The following is a 22,955-nucleotide window of genomic DNA, read 5'->3' as shown; positions in this document are numbered from 1 at the left end:
CTCTCGCCTCTCTGCCGGGCATGAAACCCACCTGTTCCCGACCTATCAGGGAGTGTAGTAGGGGTCTTAGTCCATTTGCTATTACTTTTACTAGAATGTTTAAGTCTAAATTCAGTAAGGAGATAGGTCTGTAGCTGGCGCATTCAGCTGGGTCCTTTCCTGGTTTAGGCATGACTGTAATATGGGCAGATAAGAAATCAGATGTTGCGTGGTTGGGCGAGGACAGAGCGTTCAAAGGAGGGAGGTTTCGGTGTCCTCCAATTTGGGCAGTCAACTATTGTGTAGGTAGTCCTGTATAGCTGTTTTCCTGTCAACCTGGATGAAGTGGGGTTTGTGTTGTTGAGGTAAGCTATATAGGGTTGAATAGAATTGGTGAAAATGTGAGGCTATATCTTTGGAGGTAACATCCAGTGTCTCCCTCTGTGACCTGATCCCCGCTATGTGGTTTTTCATAGTTGCTTCCTTCAGAGCCCTAGCTAGTAGTCTACCTGTTTTATCTCCTGATTCGTAGTAGATTGCTTTTTTAAAAAATAATAATCTTTTGGTTTTATGTTCAATTCATTGTTGTAAAGCCTTTCGCTTTTCAAATAATTCTTTAGCTGACTGAACCGACAAAGATTGTTTATGGCTATTTTCTAGTGCTCTAATGTCGTTTATCAATTTAGCGATTTCCTGATCGTGTCTTTTTTTCTTTTGAGATCCTAATTTAATCAGTTCTCCTCTCATATAACATTTATGTGCCTGCCAAATTGTCATAGGATCCACGTCTGGGGTAACATTGACATTAAAGTAATCCGATAGGGCTTTTGTCATTTTGGGTATTAATTAAGGATCAGTCAACAGTGAGGAGTTAAGTCTCCATCCAGTCAATCTAGGGGTTGATGAGCCCAAGTCTATTGTCAGGGAAATTGGAGCGTGATCAGATTTTGATTGGATGCCTATTTGAGCTTCTGTTACATTTTGTAGGTCTCTTTGTGTGATGAATAAAAAGTCTATATGTGAGTATCTGTTATGTGGGATTGAGTGAAATGTAAAATCTCTGGAGTCTGGGTGAAGATATCTCCAGGTATTTATTAATTGTAGGGAGTTGAGGAGTGTTTTGATTTTTTTAAGGGCGTTATATTTAATGCAGGATTTCCCTGAAGATGAGTCAACTGCTGTGTTCAGCGGTATATTGAAGTCCCCTCCTAGTATAAGTAATCCTGTTGCAAACCCCAGCAGTTCTCTAACTATCTTTTGGCAAAAGGTCACTTGTGCTGTGTTAGGGAAGTAAACGTTTGCAATCGTAATTGGTCTGTCATGATATGTTCCCTTAATAAAGATGTACTTCCCTCAGGATCGTTAAGGCTATCACTGAGGGTGAAAGGTGCCTCCTTACTCACCAGGGTCGTAACTCCTTTAGTCTTGGCCTGGTCATTAGTCGCGTGGTATGCAGTTGGAAAGTAGGTGTTAGTAATCTTTGTAATGTGTCCTGTCTTAAAGTGGGTCTCCTGCAGGAGGACAAAATGTGGCTTACCCCTCTTTAGTTCTCTAAGGAGTGAAGTCCTTTTTTTGGGACATTCAATCCTTGGATGTTGTGGGAGATCACTTTTAGGGACTTACCCAACAATGAGTAAGCCATCTGTATGATTGAGTGGTTGGTGTCAGCGGATGTATCCTGTATCAAACTCTTGCTAACGACCAGTCTCCACAGCAAATCTTAGCAGAAATAAATGGGATGTGAGGAGGGGGGGATAGAAGGAAGTAGGGATGAGCTTCGAGTTTGAGTCGAACTCATGTTCGACTCGAACATTGGCTGTTCGCAAGTTCACCGAACAGCGAACAATTTGGGGTGTTCGCGGCAAATTCGAATGCCGCGGAACACCCTTTAAAAGTCTATGGGAGAAATCAAAAGTGCTAATTTTAAAGGCTTATATGCAAATTATTGTCATAAAAAGTGTTTGGGGACCTGGGTCCTGCCCCAGGGGACATGGATCAATGCAAAAAAAAGTTTTAAAAACGGCCGTTTTTTCAGGAGCAGTGATTTTAATAATGCTTAAAGTCAATCAATAAAAGTGTAATATCCCTTTAAATTTCGTACCTGGGGGGTGTCTATAGTGTGCCTGTAAAGGGGCGCATGTTTCCTGTGTTTAGAACAGTCTGACAGCAAAATGACATTTTGAAGGAAAAAACTCATTTAAAACTACCCGCGGCTATTGCATTGCCGACAATACACATAGAAGTTCATTGATAAAAACGGCATGGGAATTCCCCAAAGGGGAACCCCGAACCAAAATTTAAAAAAAAAAAATGACGTGGGAGTCCCCCTAAATTCCATACCAGGCCCTTCAGGTCTGGTATGGATATTAAGGGGAACCCCGGCCAAAATTTAAAAAAAAAATGACGTGGGGTTCCCCCTAAATTCCATACCAGACCCTTCAGGTCTGGTATGGATTTTAAGGGGAACCCCGCGCCAAAAAAAAAAAAAAAAAACGGCGTGGGGTCCCCCCAAAAATCCATACCAGACCCTTATCCGAGCACGCAACCTGGCAGGCCGCAGGAAAAGAGGGGGGGACGAGAGTGCGGCCCCCCCTCCCTCCTGAACCGTACCAGGCCACATGCCCTCAACATTGGGAGGGTGCTTTGGGGTAGCCCCCCAAAACACCTTGTCCCCATGTTGATGAGGACAAGGGCCTCATCCCCACAACCCTGGCCGGTGGTTGTGGGGGTCTGCGGGCGGGGGGCTTATCGGAATCTGGAAGCCCCCTTTAACAAGGTGACCCCCAGATCCCGGCCCCCCCCTGTGTGAAATGGTAAGGGGGTACATAAGTACCCCTACCATTTCACGAAAAAAGTGTCAAAAATGTTAAAAATGACAAGAGACAGTTTTTGACAATTCCTTTATTTAAATGCTTCTTCTTTCTTCTATCTTCCTTCATCTTCTGGTTCTTCTGGTTCTTCTGGCTCTTCTGGTTCTTCCTCCGGCGTTCTCGTCCAGCATCTCCTCCGCGGCGTCTTCTATCTTCTTCTCCTCGGGCCGCTCCGCACCCATGGCATGGGGGGAGGCTCCCGCTCTTCTCTTCTTCTTTTCTTCTCTTCTTCTCTTCTTCTTTTCTTCTCCGGGCCGCTCCGCAATCCATGCTGGCATGGAGGGAGGCTCCCGCTGTGTGACGGCGCTCCTCGTCTGACAGTTCTTAAATAACGGGGGGGGCAGGGCCACCCGGTGACCCCGCCCCCCTCTGACGCACGGTGACTTGACGGGACTTCCCTGTGACGTCACGGGGAATGCCACAGGGAAGTCCCGTCAAGTCACCGTGCGTCAGAGCGGGGCGGGGTCACCGGGTGGCCCCGCCCCCCCCGTTATTTAAGAACTGTTAGACGAGGAGCGCCGTCACACAGCGGGAGCCTCCCTCCATGCCAGCATGGATTGCGGAGCGGCCCGGAGAAGAAAATGAAGAAGAGAAGAAAAGAAGAAGAGAAGAGCGGGAGCCTCCCCCCCATGCCATGGGTGCGGAGCGGCCCGAGGAGAAGAAGACAGAAGACGCCGCGGAGGAGATGCTGGACGAGAACGCCGGAGGAAGAACCAGAAGAGCCAGAAGAACCAGAAGAACCAGAAGATGAAGGAAGATAGAAGAAAGAAGAAGCATTTAAATAAAGGAATTGTCAAAAACTGTCTCTTGTCATTTTTAACATTTTTGACACTTTCTTCGTGAAATGGTAGGGGTACTTATGTACCCCCTTACCATTTCACACGGGGGGGGGCCGGGATCTGGGGGTCACCTTGTTAAAGGGGGCTTCCAGATTCCGATAAGCCCCCCGCCCGCAGACCCCCACAACCACCGGCCAGGGTTGTGGGGATGAGGCCCTTGTCCTCATCAACATGGGGACAAGGTGTTTTGGGGGGCTACCCCAAAGCACCCTCCCAATGTTGAGGGCATGTGGCCTGGTACGGTTCAGGAGGGAGGGGGGGCCGCACTCTCGTCCCCCCCTCTTTTCCTGCGGCCTGCCAGGTTGTGTGCTCGGATAAGGGTCTGGTATGGATTTTTGGGGGGACCCCACGCCGTTTTTTTTTTTTTTTTTTTTGGCGCGGGGTTCCCCTTAAAATCCATACCAGACCTGAAGGGTCTGGTATGGAATTTAGGGGGAACCCCACGTCATTTTTTTTTTTTTAATTTTGGCCGGGGTTCCCCTTAATATCCATACCAGACCTGAAGGGCCTGGTATGGAATTTAGGAGGACTCCCACGTCATTTTTTTTTAAATTTTGGTTCGGGGTTCCCCTTTGGGGAATTCCCATGCCGTTTTTATCAATGAACTTCTATGTGTATTGTCGGCAATGCAATAGCCGCGGGTAGTTTTAAATGAGTTTTTTCCTTCAAAATGTCATTTTGCTGTCAGACTGTTCTAAACACAGGAAACATGCGCCCCTTTACAGGCATACTATAGACACCCCCCAGGTACGAAATTTAAAGGGATATTACACTTTTATTGTTTGACTTTAAGCATTATTAAAATCACTGCTCCTGAAAAAACGGCCGTTTTTAAAACTTTTTTTTGCATTGATCCATGTCCCCTGGGGCAGGACCCAGGTCCCCAAACACTTTTTATGACAATAACTTTCATATAAGCCTTTAAAATTAGCACTTTTGATTATTCATGTTCGTGTCCCATAGACTTTAACGGTGTTCGCATGTTCGAACGAACTTTTTTCCTGTTCGCATGTTCTGGTGCGAACCGAACAGGGGGGTGTTCGGCTCATCCCTAGAAGGAAGTAAATAAGAAAAAAAATAAGAGAAAGAAAAAAAAAAGGAGGAGAAACGTTAATACAACAAGGTATTCAACAAGAGGTTTACGTTCTATTGTATGTAGAGTGATTGTATCACACCCTAGTCAGTTCATAAACTGTACTAAGGTATTTAATTAGTATGTCTGAGTCGAGAAGTCCCGGCTTAAAATTATCACTTTTGATTATTCATGTTCGAGTCCCTTAGACTTTAACGGTGTTCGAACACATTTTTTGCCTGTTCCCATGTTCTGGTGCGAACCGAACAGGAGGGTGTTCGGCTCATCCCTACTAATAGGCAAGTGATTATCAAATACATTACATGAAGGGCTGGGCACTGCCCGGCAAAACACGTACAAAAAATAAATAAATAAATCTAGTTGAGCAAAGAACAGCAAGTCTTGGTTTACACTGATGCAGTGCAGAAAACGCAATGATTCCAGTGCGTTACCAGCACTGCATTTAATCTGCAATCTGCTGTGAGTGTCAATGAAAAGTTAACGACACCCCAAAAGCAGGTCTCAAACACAGTGCATTTGCCTGAACCAGATTGCATGGGTATAAATACCTATGCATCTGGGTCCAGTGTGAATAAAAAAAGCTGCTTGCACCTTTTTGATGAGGATGAAGTGCAATTTGAGCTATTCAAAATTAAAGTGGAGTTCCACCCAAAAGTGGAACTTCCACTCATTGGATTCCTCCCCCTCTCCGTGTCACAGTTGGCACCTTTCAGGGGGGAGGGGGGTGCAGATACCTGTATATTACAGGTATCTGTACCCACTTCCAGCGTAGATAGCCGCAGAATCTGCGGTTATTTAAGCCACATCCTGTCCCCCCCCGCTGTCTGCTGGGAAACACACGGGTCCCAGAGACAGCAGGGACCAGCCGTATTGCGCTGCGCGACTCGCGCATGCGCAGTAGGGAACCGGGAAGTGAAGCCGCATGGCTTCACTTCCTGATTCCCTTCCCAAAGATGGAGGCGGCAGCACCCGAGGACCGAGAGACGGTTCGGCCTCGGGTGCCGACATCGCGGGCAACCTGGACAGGTAAGTGTCCATGTTTTAAAAGTCAGCAGCTGCAGTATTTGTAACTGCTGACTTTAAAAAAAAAAACATTTCGGTAGAGCTCCGCTTTAAAGGGTTTAATTTGCATGACACAGAATTGCATGTGATTTGCACAGGAATGCAATGTGATTCCTGGGCAATTTAGTGTGAACCTAGGCTAATAAAACATGAAAAATGCAGAATCCCTTTAAATACCATAACTGGGAGTGACTTTTAACTTGCTTGTAAAGTGTCACATCTGTATGATGTATACAACCTACTACAGCATAACTAACATTTACAAAGTAGAAAAGGCATTTGTTCTGTTTGTAAACAAAGTGACCGGTGATCCTTTTCATCTATACAGACAATTATCCTGGATGAGGATTTAATATTGGTGTTAATGGGGGAACCACACAAAACAAGAGGCATGTGCCCCCACTAAAAATATATACCAGGCTCTTATCCTTAATAAGGATCTGGTATGGATGTCAAGGAGGACTCCAGGCAAAAAAAAGGAGTTTGGGCCCCTCAAAGACCCTTCAGGTCTACTATGCATTTTAAGGGGGAATCCCATGAAAAGGAAACAAGAAAAAAGCATGAGGTTCCCCACATACATACAGTATCTAACCCTTATCTGATCATTCAGCCTGACTGGCCAGTAAAGGGAGGGGGAGCGAGCATGTGAACCATAGCAAATCAGATGCCCTCAACATGGTAAAGTAGTCATCCCTGGCAAAGCATCTTGCACTGATGTTTATGAAGACAATGGTCTATTCCCCTCATCCCTGGCCTGGTGGTTGTGGAGATTGCAGGTAGGCCCTTTAAAAATGAGGGGCCCCCATGTTCTGCTAAACTTCATGAATAAGTAATGGGTACATAGTTCTCCTACTCATTCACACAAAAAAGCGACAAGTGTAAATAAAGGCACAGGTTTTGGCCATGTGGCTGTGGTCAGTGATGTCATTGCTATCCCTGCCCTTTGATTACATGGCTAGGAATTTCTAACCAGTAAATGCATGGGGCTGCGTGATATCACTGGTTGCTAATGACACAATGGGTGTCTATACCTACTTTTTCTTTAACAACCATTAAAATGAAGCTGTCATACATAGTACCCCTTCTCATTCACTAAAAAAAAAAATAAAGACATTAGACAGTTTTTGACAAGTCCTTCATTTAAAAAAGAAAAGTCCCTCGGTGTAGATCCATCAACAATCACAATGCCTTATTGAGGGCATGTGGCCTGGTATGGTTCAGGAGTGGTGCGTTTCCTCCCTCTCTTGATCTGCCAGGCTGCATGTTTGGATAAGGGTCTGGCATGGGTTTTGAGGGGGACCCCACACCATTTTTATTTTAATTTTGACTCGAAGGGCCTGGTATGGATTGGGGGGGGGGGGGGAATCCACGCCATTTTTTTCCTGTGTGCTGGCAATTGTTTTTTTTTAGCTGTCAGCAGGGAACCCTGCTGACAGCTGGTGACTCATCTGTTGTTAAGGATGCTGTGGCCGTTCATTCCTTAACAACCATGACAGTTACTGGTTGTTAAATTACTGCAGGCTTTCACTACTAAAATATCACATGACTTCATAAAATAACTCATGTGGCATTTTAGCAGCGTTTTTTTTAGTGAATGCTAAAAAACTTTTTGAGAAACACTATGCAATATCTTACAGCATCCTCTGGTGCAGGAATATATATCGCTTTGTGAATGGAGCTCAATATCTCTTGTAAAATAAAAACGGCAACCCCTCACATCAATTTATATCTAAAATATGGGCAGTGTTGTTCAAGGAACAGTATAATAAAAAAGTACGCCAGCACACTTACCTGCTAGCCTGCTGTGTGGTTTTCATTAATATTTGCAAATGTTTAAAACAAAAACCTTTATGCGAGTTTTTAAAGCAGTTTAGATTTAGTTTTTTTGCTGTCTAGCAACACTATACACCATGCACATGTAAAACTGTGAAGAACTATGCATTCACCACATTTAGAATTAATTACTTTAGATTTAAATAGGAGTCTCAAAGTGAGCGTAGAGCATTATACATTTGTAAAGCACAATGTTGTGAGTTATAAATGTGCTGTTATATTCTTTTATGTTAATTTAAAGCTGAACTTGTCACAAATTAGAAATTATCCCTTGCAGTTGGGCTGTGCCCACACTGCCTTGATTAATTGCTCATTTTGTCTAAAGAAGAGGAGACATAGTTTTAGTTATCTGACCCTCCGTCCCTATGGCTGACAGTGATCCCCCACAATCCAGCAGTGGACTGTCCCTTGGCATCCTCACAGTTGAATAGTATACAATTTTTCCCTTGGAAAATGGGACTTTTTAGGCACAGATTGTGAAACAGTGTATGTATTTAAAAAAAAATGTATTCATCAAAAAAGTAGTATCATCTAAAGTAACAAATCATTTTAAAAGCATTGATGGTTGGTTTATTTGTACAAAACACAAGAGGTGCACATGATACCCAAACATTAAACATATAACAAAATATGTGAACATATGGGGAAATGAAAAAAGGGAATGGAAAAAGAGTTGTCCCCTCACTCCGGGGAGAGGCAGGCACGGCAATCCCCTGTGTGCAAACCGGGACCGGCACAGCAAGCAAAACTGGGGGTAAAGAAACAGCACATATAAGAAGGCTAGATCATATGACAGTGTGCCCCAAAATGATTTGATTCTACATTGGAGCTAGGATTATTAGTGGTATAAGAGAGCATATACAGTCAGGTCCATAAATATTGGGACATCAACACAATTCTAATCTTTTTGGCTCTATACACCACCACAATGGATTTGAAATGAAACAAACAAGATATGCTTTAACTGCAGACTTTCAGCTTTAATTTGAGGGTATTTACATCCAAATCAGGTGAACGGTGTATGAATTACAACAGTTTGTACATGTGCCTCCCACTTTTTAAGGGACCAAAAGTAATGGGATAATTGGCTGCTCAGCTGTTCCATGGCCAGGTGTTTGTTATTCCCTCATTATCCCATTTACAAGGAGCAGATAAAAGGTCCAGAGCTCATTTCAAGTGTGCTATTTGCATTTGGAATCTGTTGCCGTCAACTCTCAATATGAGATCCTTAAAAAGAAAGAACACACCGGTGAGCTCAGCAACACCAAAAGACCCAGAAGACCACGGAAAACAACTGTGGTTGATGACCGAAGAATTCTTTCCCTGGTGAAGAAAACACCCTTCACAACAGCTGGCCAGATCAAGAACACTCTCCCGGAGGTAGGTGTATGTGTGTCAAAGTCAACAATCAAGAGAAGACTTCACCAGAGTGGATACAGAGGGTTCACCACAAGATGCAAACCATTGGTGAGCCTCAGAAACAGAAAGGCCAGATTAGAGTTTGCCAAACAACATCTAAAAAAACCTTCACAGTTCTGGAACAACAACATCCTATGGACAGATGAGACCAAGATCAGCTTGTTCCGGAGTGATGGGAAGAGAAGAGTATGAAGAAGGAAAGGAACTGCTCATGATCCAAAGCATACTACCTCATCAGTGAAGTATGGTGGTGGTAGTATCATGGCGTAAGCATGTATGGCTGCCAATGGAACTGGTTCTCTTGTATGTATTGATGATGTGATTGCTGACAAAAGCAGCAGGATGAATTCTGAAGTGTTTTAGGCTATATTATCTGCTCATATTCAGCAAAATGCTTCAGAACTCATTGGACGGCGCTTCACAGTGCAGATGGACAATGACCCGAAGCATACTGTGAAAGCACCAAAGAGTTTTTTAAGGGAAAGAAGTAGAATGTTATGCAATGGCCAAGTCAATCACCTGACCTGAATCCAACTGAGCATGCATTTCACTTGCTGAAGACAAAACTGAAGGGAAAATGCCCCAAGAACAAGCAGGAACTGAAGACAGTTGCAGTAGAGGCCTCGCAGAGCATCACCAGGGATGAAACCCAGAGTTTGGTGATGTCTATGCATTCCAGACTTCAGGCTGTAATTGACTGCAAAGGATTTGCAACCAAGTATTAAAAAGTAAACGTTTGATGGATGATTGTTAATCTGTCCCATTACTTTTGGTCCCTTAAAAAGTGGGAGGCACATATACAAACTGTTGTAATACCTACATCGTTCACCTGATTTGGATGTAAATACCCTCAAATTAAAGCTGAAAGTCTGCAGTTAAAGCACATCTTGTTTGTTTCATTTCAAATCCATTGTGGTGGTGTATGGAGCCAAAAAGATTAGAATTGTGTCAATGTCCCAATATTTATGGACCTGACTGTATAATGCTAAACAAATAAACCCAAAGAAAATGCTATAACTTTTGCAGTAATATGTAAAATAACAGGAGGCAGATTAGCTGAGGTGCTTCAATAAGTCCCCTATTCGTTTCATATAGGAGACGGAGGGATGGAGCAGGGAGCCAATATGTGGAGAAATGCTGACCACACATGCCTAGGAAGTATCCCTTAGCAACTCAACCATTTAAATTAAAGTCCACAGCAAGGCAACCTAAGATCAAAAGAGGGGGGTGTTAGAAAGAAAATTAGAGTCCAAATAGGATCCAAGAAAAGTAGATGTAGATTTACATCAGTGGATTTAAAGTTGGAGTAGAAACACCTACCTCCGTGAGCACAGTCACCGGTATCCTGCCTCTCTGATCAATCCCCAATAACTCTCTGGCATAGGAAGCTGGCTACTTAAATGGCTGCTGGGAGGAAAACACCTCAGTATCAGGTGAAGGTGATCACAATCACCACTCACCTGCCTATAGCTGAACATCCCAGTCCCCTGAGTGCGCGGCACATGACATCACCCCTTGTCCACATCAAAGATGGTGGCTCTGGTGGAGTGACGTCATGCGTTGCGCTCCCACTGGCATGCATGCGCAGTCACCCAAAGGGTTGCAGCTTCCTAAGACAACAGTGATGGAAGTGTGCCTAGCAAGAAAAAGATGGTGTCTGCGCAATAGGCAGAGGCCCAGTCAATAAACCTGGAAGTGGACATAGGGGTCATAGATAGAGAGTAAGAATGATGGTGGCACAAAATGTAACCCACATCATACACCCATACAAAACAAAGGGGACCACAAAAAAATGCCGAACTGGCCTGCGGGTAGACAGGTGGAATGGTCCACACAGTCAAAACCCATGAGCCTGGACGGCCCACGCGTGCCAGGATTGCACACAGGAATGGAGCACAAATGTCCGCCCAATCCCCGGAGAACAAGAGGAAGGGGACGAAAATAAATATGGAAAGGAAATGATGTAAAAAGAATGAGATAAAATTAAAAAAAAAAAAAAAATTATTGTATCCCTGATCCAAAATGGATATGGAATCAGAGGAGACAGAAAGTAAAACAGTTGGTACCATAAATCACATGAACATGCGCCCTGTATGTGAACATCATGACAGATACATGCATGGAACAATCAAGTTGATTACTGTAAACATTTCCAAAATAAGGCAATATACATGAATATACATTGAATAATACTTTCCGTAGATAATCCAAAAATCAAGAGGAAACATAAAGGGACAGAGACATATTGATTTTATTCAGATGGAGGGAAGAGGAATTGGGCTATGGACCCTGATAATGTCTTGATGACATCAAGGCCTTAAGCCTTATACCCACGATCAGATTGTTGGCCAACAGAGTGTCAGACTTTTGTCCGAAGGGCATGTGCCAGGAAATTGTCTTGCATACTAACGGCACACAATTGTCAGCCAACAAACATGAACGTAGTGACATACTACGTGGAATTTCAACTCTTGAGCACCACCCTTTAGGCACCTTATGCTAATGTCGTGTTTGGTGAGCATTGATTCCGTGAATGCGCATTTGTACTTTGGACTTTTGTGTGATGGACTTGTGTATAAACGATATGAAAATCTGACAACAGACCATTGTCCGCCGAAAATTTACTAGCCTGCCATCCAACATTTGTTGGCGAAAAGTTGGACAAAAATTATCTGAAGGAGCGTACTAACGGTCGGATTTTAAGCAAAAAGTCTGTCATCATTCAATTCAGTAATGAAAATTCAATCGTATGTATGAGGCTTTAGACCGGTGGAGTGTGAGGTGCAGAAGCTGCAGAAGCTGGTCTAGCTTTGGGGAGGAGTAGGGGATTAGGTAAGTAAGCCTTTTTTTGTTCACTTAGAAAAAAAATAGCAATTATGAATTACTCTTTCAGTTTGGGCACAGACCATTGCAGGGGATAATTTTTAATTTGCCCAGGAATGGGCTTTAAAGCAACAGTATGTATGTGGTAAAGCCAAACTTCTGCATTATAAATAGGGCCCTAAGAAAGGATCTTACTCAATCCCTACAAGTTTACTAGGCTCACATAACTGCTGGAAAAGTTTTGGACATCTTAAAATATTTTCACTAGACCATGGTGAAGCTGAGCATGTCTGTACCTAAACATGCATGTACTGTATGCCTGATGTAATTGTGCATGTTTATCCACTAAAGTGGAAATTTTTCTGTTTGTTTTAAAAAAATGTATTATTTTTAACAAAGGGTTACAAAACACAAAATGCCACCATAAAAAAAGCCAAGACAACATTCATTAAATAGACCAACATCTCAAGCACAACACAAGATAAGTACAATAACAAACAATTGGTGTATCTCCTAGGACTTTATTATAATAACAATATTTATCGTAATTCTTCCCCAAAGTTTTCCACTTGTGATTGCTCATTTGGTGATTAATTTCTTTAGCCAGGTTATAGGATAAGCCTATTCTTTTCCAATCTGACAACAGTTCTGAGTGTAATTTCCATGTGTCAGGACATATTCTTGATGACAAAATTAGTACAGTACTGAAAAGATTGGACACTACAACGTACTCTCTTTTCTATTTTACCAAAAACATTTATATACAGGTTTTAAATGTAATGCAGCTTCCATTTACAAAACACTTTCTTTGAACAAACGAAAATAGTCAAGAAAAGCACATGGACCAGAAAAAAGCAATAAAGGATATGTTTCATAAAAATGTTATGCTTGGAAATAGGCTAGGGGGAAATTGTGTTTTCATAGAAAGCAATACAAGATTAGACCACAGGAAATACTAAGAAAGTGCATGTAATATTTATAAAGCAGTACACAAAAACATGTTTTTAGGTATATAAAAATAAATTTGCAACAGTTAGGAATATGAAAGTAGAAATTGTAGAGATTGAAATGCATCTGTGTATTTTTTGAAAGTTGTGTTACAGAAATGTTTTTTATTTTTGTATGTTTATAGGTTTTTTGGGTAACTTTGTAAACAATATTTTTGTGTTGCCAAAATCCATACAATACAATAATGAAAAAGAAGTCATTTTTTTACGTTTTTCTCACATTTAAAAACTGTATTTTCTTCAAATAAAAAAGCATTTGATAAATGCTGGGAGGTGTGATCATATGTCACCCTGCTAACTCTACATGTAACATACACTCACATTCTAAATTGAAAATTTGGTATTAGGTAAATGTATTATTTATTAAGTTGTTATTGGTAAAAAATGAAAGATACATTTTCATGGCTCTGGCAAGATTACACTATTGTACTTTGCCCACATGGCCTTTCCTTTGTTCAGGTGGGGAGCAGGGCTATATTTAGATATACCGCTGCTCTAGATACACTAAAAAATGTTGGCCTTTTGTGTGAAGTAGAACTGTGGCCATTCAATTATTTACATATATTTAACATGCAGTAAAAATGCTTTAGTTGTCTCAACAAGCCCTTACTGACCTCTTCTTTTACATATAATATTGAGAAATTCATGCTCAAAATGCTGAGAAAAAAATACTTTCACTTTTGTTTACTACCACCAGATGGATTTGTCACCCCACCACCACCACCACTATCAGCACTGCCAGCCTTTTAATCTGTAATATAAGCACAGAGCGCAGAAAGGGGGAGCAGAGTGAACAGACCTGACTTACAGCACACTGTTCTTGTACTACATTGCTTTTATTTTTTTCCTTTCAAATGATGCCGGAGCATGATTTGACGTGAACATCCTGGACAAAGTGGTTAAAGCAGGGGTCAGCAACCCGTTGATTGTGGTCTACCTGTTGACCATGAGCATGTCACAGGTAGACCATGAACAGGTCCCTGCGTCGCTCACCCCCACCATCTAGGTGCCGGTCTTTGTCTCTCCCCTCCAGCCTCCTCCTCTGTGCCTTCTAGGTGCCGGTCCTTCTCTCTCCCTACCCCCAGCTTCCTACGCTGCTGTCATCAGTGAACAGTAGAGAGCAAGAGGCAGCACAGCTCAGGACAGAGGGTGGGAGGTGAAGCTGGCCAAATTAACTTTTGAAGTTAACCAGCAGGCAATTGGTTGCTAGGACATAGGGCAGTCCTAAGCAACCAATCACCAGCTTGTTATTGTGAAAAGTCACCCTGCCAGCTCCTGTCCTCTGTCTAGAACTGTTTTGCCTCCAGCTATCCGCTGTGAACAGATAGGTCACTGCTGGTGGGGGGGTGGGGGGTGGGCAGAGGACACTACTGTGTGTGTGTGTGTGAATGAGTGTGTGTGTGTGGGAGGGAAGTTATGTGAAGGGGCAGAGGACACTGCTATTGTCCTCTACCCCCTTCACATCACCCACCCTGAATCCTACATGTAACGCACTCCCTAACCCTGCATTCTGAACCTAACACACTCCTGATCCCTGCATTCTGAGCATAATGCAGTCCTGATCCCTGCATTCTGAGCATAACGCTCTCCTGAACCCTGCATTCTGAGCGTAACGCACACTTTAACCCTGTGTTCTGAGCGTAACAAACTCCTGATCCCTGCATTCTGAGTGCAATGCACTCTTGATCCCTGCTTTCTGAGGGTAATGCACTCTTGATCCCTGTATCCTGAGCACAATGTACTCCTGATTAGGGATGAGCTTTGAGCTCGAACATTGGCTGTTCGCAAGTTCGCTGAACAGCGAACAATTTGGGGTGTTCGCGGCAAATTCAAATGCCACGGAACACCCTTTAAAAGTCTATGGTAGAAATCAAAAGTGCTAATTTTAAAGGCTTATATGCAAGTTATTATCATAAAAAGTGTTTGGGGACCTGGTTCCTGCCCCAGGGGACATGGATCAATGCAAAAAAAAGTTTTAAAAAGGGCTGTTTTTTCAGGAGCAGTGATTTTAATAATGCTTAAAGTCAAACAATAAAAGTGTAATATCCCTTTAAATTTCATAGCTGGGGGGTGTCTATAGTATGCCTGTAAAGGGGCGCATGTTTCCCGTGTTTAGAACAGTCTGACAGCAAAATGACATTTCAAAGGAAAAAAAGTCATTTAAAACTACTCGCGGCTATTGCATTGCCAGTCTGACAATACACATAGAAGTTCATTGATAAAAACGGTATGGGAATACCCCACAGGGGAACCCCGAACCAAAATGTAAAAAAAAAATGACGTGGGGGTCCCCCTAAATTCCATACCAGGCCCTTCAGGTCTGGTATGGATATTAAGGGGAACCCTGTGCCAAAATGAAAAAAAAAAAAAACGTGTGGGGTCCCCCCAAAGATCCATACCAGACCCTTATCCGAGCACGCAACCTGGCAGGCCGCAGGAAAAAGGGGGGACGAGAGAGCGCCCCCCCTCCTGAACCGTACCAGGCCACATTCCCTCAACATTGGGAGGGTGGTTTGGGGTAGCCCCCCAAAACACCTTGTCCCCATGTTGATGCGGACAAGGGCCTCATCCCCACAACCCTGGCGGGTGGTTGTGGGGGTCTGCGGGTGGGGGGCTTATCAGAATCTGGAAGCCCCCTTTAACAAGGGGACCCCCAGATCCCGGCCCCCCCCCTGTGTGAAATGGTAAGGGGGTACAAAAGTACCCCTACCATTTCACTAAAAAACTCAAAAATGTTAAAAATGACAAGAGACAGTTTTTGACAATTCCTTTATTTAAATGCTTCTTCTTTATTCTATCTTCCTTCTTCTTCTTCTTCTTCTGGTTCTTCTGATTCTTCTGGTTCTTCTGGTTCTTCCTCCAGTGTTCTCGTCCAGCATCTCCTTTGCGGTGTCTTCTTCCCTTCTTCTCCTCGGGCCGCTCCGCATCCATGATGGCATGGAGGGAGGCTCCCGCTCTTCTCTTCATCTTCTTCTCTTCTTCATCTTCTTCTTTTCTTCATCTTCTTCTCTGGGCCGCTCCGCATCCATGCTGGCATGGTGGGAGGCTCCCGCTGTGTGACGCATCTCCTCTTCTGACAGTTCTTAAATAATGGGGGGCGGGGCCACCCGGTGACCCCGCCCCCCCTCTGACGCACGGGACATGACGGAACTTACCTGTGGCATTCCCTGTGATGTCACAGGGAAGTCCTGTCAAGTCACCGTGCGTCAGAGGGGGGTGGGGTCACCGGATGCACCGCCCCCCCGTTATTTAAGAACCGTCAGAAGAGGAGACGCGGATGCGGAGCGGCCGGAGAAGAAGATGAAGAAGAGAAGAAGATGAAGAAGATAGGAAGAAGAAAAGAAGATGAAGAAGAGAAGAAGATGAAGAGAAGAGTGGGAGCCTCCCTCCATGCCATGGATGCGGAGCGGCCTGAGGAGAAGAAGGGAAGAAGGTGCCGCGGAGGAGATGCTGGACGAGAACACCAGAGGAAGAACCAGAAGAACCCGAACAAAGAAGAAGATGAAGGAAGATAGAATAAAGAAGAAAGAAGAAGCATTTAAATAAAGGAATTGTCAAAAACTGTCTCTTGTCATTTTTAACATTTTTGACAGTTTTTTAGTGAAATGGTAGGGGTACATTTGTACCCCCTTACCATTTCACACGGGGGGGCCGGGATCTGGGGGTCACCTTGTTAAAGGGGGCTTCCAGATTCCGATAAGCCCCCCGCCCGCAGACCCCCACAACCACCCGCCAGGGTTGTGGGGATGAGGCCCTTGTCCTCATCAACATGGGGACAAGGTGTTTTGGGGGGCTACCCCAAAGCACCCTCCCAATGTTGAGGGAATGTGGCCTGGTACGGTTCAGGAGGGGGGCCGCTCTGTCCCCCCCTCTTTTCCTGCGGCCTGCCAGGTTGCGTGCTCGGATAAGGGTCTGGTATGGATTCTTGGGGGGACCCCACACCATTTTTTTTTTATTTGGCACGGGTTCCCCTTAAAATCCATACCAAACCTGAAGGGTTTGGTATGGAATTTAGGGGAACCTCCACGCCATTTTTTTTTTTAATTTTGGCCGGGGTTCCCCTTAATATCTATACCAGACCTGAAGGGCCTAGTATGGAATTTAGGGGGACCCCCTCGTCATTTTTTTTTTTTTTTTGGTTCGGGGTTCCCCTGTGGGGAATTCCCATGCCGTTTTTATCAATGAACTTCTATGTGTATTGCAATAGCCGCGCGTAGTTTTAAATGACTTTTTTTCCTTTGAAATGTAATTTTGCTGTCAGACTGTACTAAACATGGGAAACATGCGCCCCTTTACAGGCATACTATAGACACCCCCCAGGTACGAAATTTAAAGGGATATTACACTTTTATTGTTTGACTTTAAGCATTATTAAAATCACTGCTCCCGAAAAAACGGCCGTTTTTAAAACTTTTTTTTGCATTGATCCATGTCACTTTTTATGACGATAACTTGCATATAAGCCTTTAAAATTAGCACTTTTGATTATTCATGTTCTTGTCCCATAGACTTTAACGGTGTTCGCGTGTTCGAACAAACTTTTTTCCTGTTCGCATGTTCTGGTGCGAACCGAACAGGGGGGTGTTCGGCTCATCCCTACTCCTGATCCCTGCATTCTGAGTGTAACACAGTCCTTAACCCGGCATTCTGAGCATAACGCACTTCAGAACCCAGAATTCAGAGCGTAATGCACTGGGAAACCCTGCCTGCTGGGCCTAATGCACTGGTGAACCCTGCATTCTGAGCCCAATGCACTCCTGAACCCTGCATTCTAAACGTAATGCACTGTTGAACCCTGCATTCTGAGCTTAATGCACTCCTTAACCCTGCATTCTGAGTGTAACGCACTCCTGAACCCTGCGTTCTGAGCATAATGCACTGTTGAACCCTACATTCTTTTTTTTTTTTGGGGGGGGGGGGGGGGGGGCGCTTCAGAATTCTTTGCCTACAGGCTCCTGAGATGTAAATCAGGCCCTAGCTGCAAATCACACCAGACTGCACAAAAAATAGTGCATACACTACTTTTAAAAATGTACTGTGCCAAATTGCATGATACTGCAGTATCTTGTGTCAACAAACACACTGTGTTTGTGATTTACGTTTCGGATTAACAATGTATTATAACTCGCAGTAGATCACAAAGGCAGTTCATCTTGAACACATGGAACATGCCTTTCTGGCACCAGGTTCTGGTATAAACTGGCCCTAACAACAGGACACTGTTCCCAGTGATCTTTGACTTCATAAGTGTTGTTCAAGTAGACCCCCATCTCTCTAAGGTATCCTACCACTGGGTTAAAGCAAAGCCATGACTGCTGAAGCAGCCAGGAGCTTGATATAATTTTGTCAGATGGCTCCCAGCTTTCACATAAAAGTGATCTAAATGGCTATAGAGGCATGCAATCACTTTTAAGGTACTGCAATTATGACACACACACCCTCTACACCCTCTGTTGTGCTCCTCAGGGGAGCTAGGGACCACATTAAAGACTTTTAAAATGGAGAGCAGAAGTAGATCACAAAACATTCATTCCTTGAGATGCTATGAAATTTCTGAATCTGAAAGTGCTAATCTCTGATCAATTCCACTTTCGGAGCTGTCAAAGTCCCAGCTTAAATATTGGATGCACAGCAGATCAAGCACAATCCTGTATGCTGCACTTACATATAGTCAAGATTGTGTCCCGTTAAGGATGCTTACTAAAAGAGGGGCGTTTCCCTGGAAATATGTCACTGCCCAATCCTTTCCCCTGTGACATTGCACTCTGTCTGAAAGGTGCAGGGTATCATCTAGCTCTTGTTGGCTGGTGCCATTGGAACTGAGAGTTATTGAACATCGCTGCTCATCGGTGCTTTGGACTTGAGGCTCCTGGTTGTTGTGCTACATCTTTCCCGCACCCTAAGCTGCAATCAGAAGCAAATATCATATGAGTGTTGCTGTTTTATTTCTTTACATGGCCTTTTTGGATCTGTCCCAGGATCTGCTTGGAGGAGCTGAAAGGTTTTCTCTCCATTTCCCTCATTGGGATCTAGAAAATTCGTTATGGACTTTTACATTTTTCTATGGCATGAGCAGTGTATTGGTGAGCAATTTTTTCTTCATGTAAATCTTTTTATTAGATTTTTTTTTTTTTTTCATCGGATTGCTTTGTGGGATTTTAATTTTAGCTACACTATTGCACTGCCTTTTGCCCTATAAAATGGAAAACCTTAGGACTCTCCATATCTTCTCTTGGGCTTCCATTAGTAATACTATAGACCGTAACACCCTCCCCCAACCCTCTTCAGGCAATTCTTATAAACATTCAAAAAGCTACCACCACCCTAAGTGGATTAGCAATATTCAAGAGGGAAAGTTTTGCCGTCTAAGGAAAAATTGCACTCTAGACACAGACTATGGGGTTGATTTTACTAAAGGCAAATCCACCTTGCACTACAAGTGCACTCGCTTTAGATCTGAGGGGAAGATCCGAAATGAGGGGAAGCTCTGCTGATTTTATCATTCAATCATGTACAAGCAAAAATGCTGTTTTTTATTTTCCTTGCATGTCCCCCCTCAGATCTACACCGACTGCACTTCCAAGTGCACTTCCAAGTGCACTTGCAGTGCACCTGTAGTGCAAAGTGGATTTGCCTTCAGTAAATAAACCCCAATATCTCACAAGGCCAAACACTGAAAGAAAAAATAAATTGACAAGGGATATAAGTCAGATTTCATCAACGGGGTTAGTAAATGTAAAGAGGAAAGGATTGCCACTACTCCTGACCAGACCAGGTGAATAAACGATTAAGAGCGACCTCAGCCTACATGTCTCCACCAAACCACACACCATGATGCATTTCGCCCTGTCCACTGGTGCCAACTAGCTAATAGCAATCAGAAGGATAAAGCTACAGTGGGAAAGAGGAGTGTGTAAAAAACATGTTAGCAACATATATATAGGAGAGTGTTGTTATAAACCACAATAAAAAAAATAATAGATAGAGGGTGAAAAAATGAAATTAAAAATATAACGAAAATAAAAAATGTAAAAGCATATAAATAATAATGAGAAAAAAATATTTAGAAGGGTAGAAAAATGGAAATGAACCCTTATGAGAGGAAAATTAAAACAATGTGTTAAAGAATAGTGAAAAGGGGGTTTGTGGCTTGCTGGCTCAGCAGATGGCAGAATAGACCCTCTGCTCCACTGAATCTCCAGCTTTTAGAGGCTACAGAGCAGCTCAAAAAGGGTGACAACTGACTGCCCTACACCTCGGGTACCTCTGCACTCACTAGGTACCATGACCAAGAGGAGGAAGGACATCAAACACCCACAGAAGCTCACTGGCTTCTTCTCAATGGCGGACCTGGGATGCAGCCAAGATGGCACCAGAAGCGCTCCTCTCCTTTCCTCCAGGGTCAGCCTTGCACAGCTCTCATTGCTCTCATTCTCCTCTGCAGCAGATGATGAGTTTTTTCTCCTAGCTCACCCTTCACAGCCAGCCCAGGTAAATAAAAACCCCAGGGAGACGAACCAGCTCCCATACAGTGCAGTTGCTAACACTGTACAGGGACAAGACCAGCGCATTAACAATATAGAAACCAAAATGGGTGATTTATTCATTGCACACAATGAGCTAGTGGATGCATATATGGAACATGATGAGGAGCTCCAACAGATCAAACTAATGCTGCGTACACACGATCAGTTTTCCCGTCGGAGCGAACTCTGAAGGTTTTTCTGACGGATTTCCGACAGAGTTCCGCTGAAACTGCCTTGCGTACACACGATCACACTAAAGTCCGACCGTCTAGAACGCGGTGACATACAACACGTACGACAGGACTAGAAAAAGAAAGTTCAATAGTGAGTAGCCAATAGCTGCTGTCTCGTACTTGCTTCAGAGCATGCGTTGTTTTTGGTCTGTCGGAACAGCATACAGACGAGCAGTTTTCCCGATAGGAACTGATTCCATTGGAAAGATTTGAAACATGTTCTATTTCTAGGTCCGTCAGAATTTTCGGAAAAAAAAGTCCGATGAGGCCCACACACAATTGGAATGTCCACTGAAAAGATTCCGTCTGACTTTTCCTGCCGGAAAGTCTGACCGTGTGTATGTGGCATTAGACTTGCAGACATGAGGGCTGGTCTCGTCAAAACAACGTAAAGTTTTGAAACATTCCTGAATTGGTTCAACAATCTGAGTTGGTGCAATACCTACAATCTCTGATGTGCTCCATGATACCAGAACTGACTGACCACAACCTGGAAAATGATAAGGACCACAGGATCCCTAAACTGTCTCATTTGCCAATATCCACACCCAGATATGTGCTGGCCCGCATTCACTTTTTCACTGTAAAACAGGGGGTGATGGTTACTATAAAATGCACTGCCAGACTACCTTATGCTTTTACTATGGTTTCACTATATGCTGACCTTTCTAAGGCGACGATGGAAAACCGGAGAACAGCTGGCTACTATAGAATTCCCTATAAATGGTGATTTCCCACCAAACTACTGATAACCCATCAAGGCAAGACTCACACGGTGCAGACCCTCAGTGGTCTCAAATTACTGGGATTGTGGAGCATCATCTGAATCTCCAGTGCCCACTAATTCTCTATCCTCTCAAATGGAAGATGAATGATCGTATCAGAATGCCTGATGGAATACCACTTACTCTTCAATATCTACTCCATCATTATGCTTGATATTTGCAGTACAACCTGCAAAAGCCTTATACCCAAACGCTGATTCACTGGGCACCACTGTGGAACACTTTTCCCCCCTATGATCGTTAGCAGTAGTTACTGCACATTGAGCTCACATATTTTACGAGTTCCATTTTTTATATGTTCCTACCATAATATCGCACCAGCTAACTAACTCTTGTACTACTATGTTGAACTTTATCTTTCAATGCCTACTGGCCTATAGAAGGCCCACCTGTACCTAATTCATATCACACAGACTGATCTACTGAACCTTTACTGTTACTCATCTGCTATCCTTCCTTGCGTGTCTCACCCTATCACTACCTCAAGCCTTACTAAGGTTTTTAAAATCATCTTCCTGAACGCTAGAGGTTTAAACAGCCCCCAGAAGAGAGCGGCATTATTAAAGGAAGCTAATAGTCAGCATGCTTACATTATATTTGTGTAAGAAACACACTTTGCTCTGACCAAAACCCCTTTGTTCGAACTCAAGCGTTATGACCAGCTTTTCTTTGCTTCACGCCCCAAAAAGAAAAAGTTCTGACGGCTGTTCAGGACATTCTTCAGTTCCACCTTCATCAAACCCATGCAGACCCACAAGGTCGATACCTGACACTGGTCTGTGAAATCAACCGAGTCACTTACACCTTAGTCAAAATATATATGCCCTAATGCTCAACAGCTATGATTTTGCAAGTGCTTATATAAGAAATTAAAGTGATAGTAAAGACTTGCTTTTTTTAAAGAAGATAACAAACATGTTATACTTATCTGCTCTGTGCTCCCTCCTGCTGAGTGTCCCCAGAGCAAGAAGCTTCCACACAAAGAGCAGTGCCTCGGCCCTGTCCCCTCTCTCTCCTTATTGGCTCACTGGCTGTGATTGACAGAAGCAGGAGCCAATGATTCCCATTGATGCCTCAGCCAATGAGGAGAGAGAGTCCCCAGAGAGCCGAGGCTGTCATGCACATCCCTGGATAGCGATGGGGCTCAAGGTAAGTATTACGAGGTCTGGGAGGCCTCTGCAAACAGAAGGTTTTTTACTTCATGCATAGAATGCATGAAGGTAAAAAAACCTTGAGCCTTTACAACCACTTTAAACTCCCTTAAGAAGGAGAATGTCATTCTTCAACATAGTTAGTGATCCTACCATGGATACTTTGTTGAATCCTCAACATCATTGCCCTGCCTTAACCCCTTTCTTCAAGCATCTGACCTCTTCGATATATGGAGGTGCCAACACGAATCAGAGCTAGACTTTACCTACTTTTCCCTGTCTCAATTATCGTATTCTCGCATAGACTTCTTCATTGTTGAAAAACAGACCTTTCA

The sequence above is a fragment of the Aquarana catesbeiana genome, linkage group LG02 (assembly GCF_042186555.1).
Source record: "Aquarana catesbeiana isolate 2022-GZ linkage group LG02, ASM4218655v1, whole genome shotgun sequence".
NCBI lineage: Eukaryota > Metazoa > Chordata > Amphibia > Anura > Ranidae > Aquarana > Aquarana catesbeiana.
Note: the sequence above shows the minus strand (reverse complement) of the source record.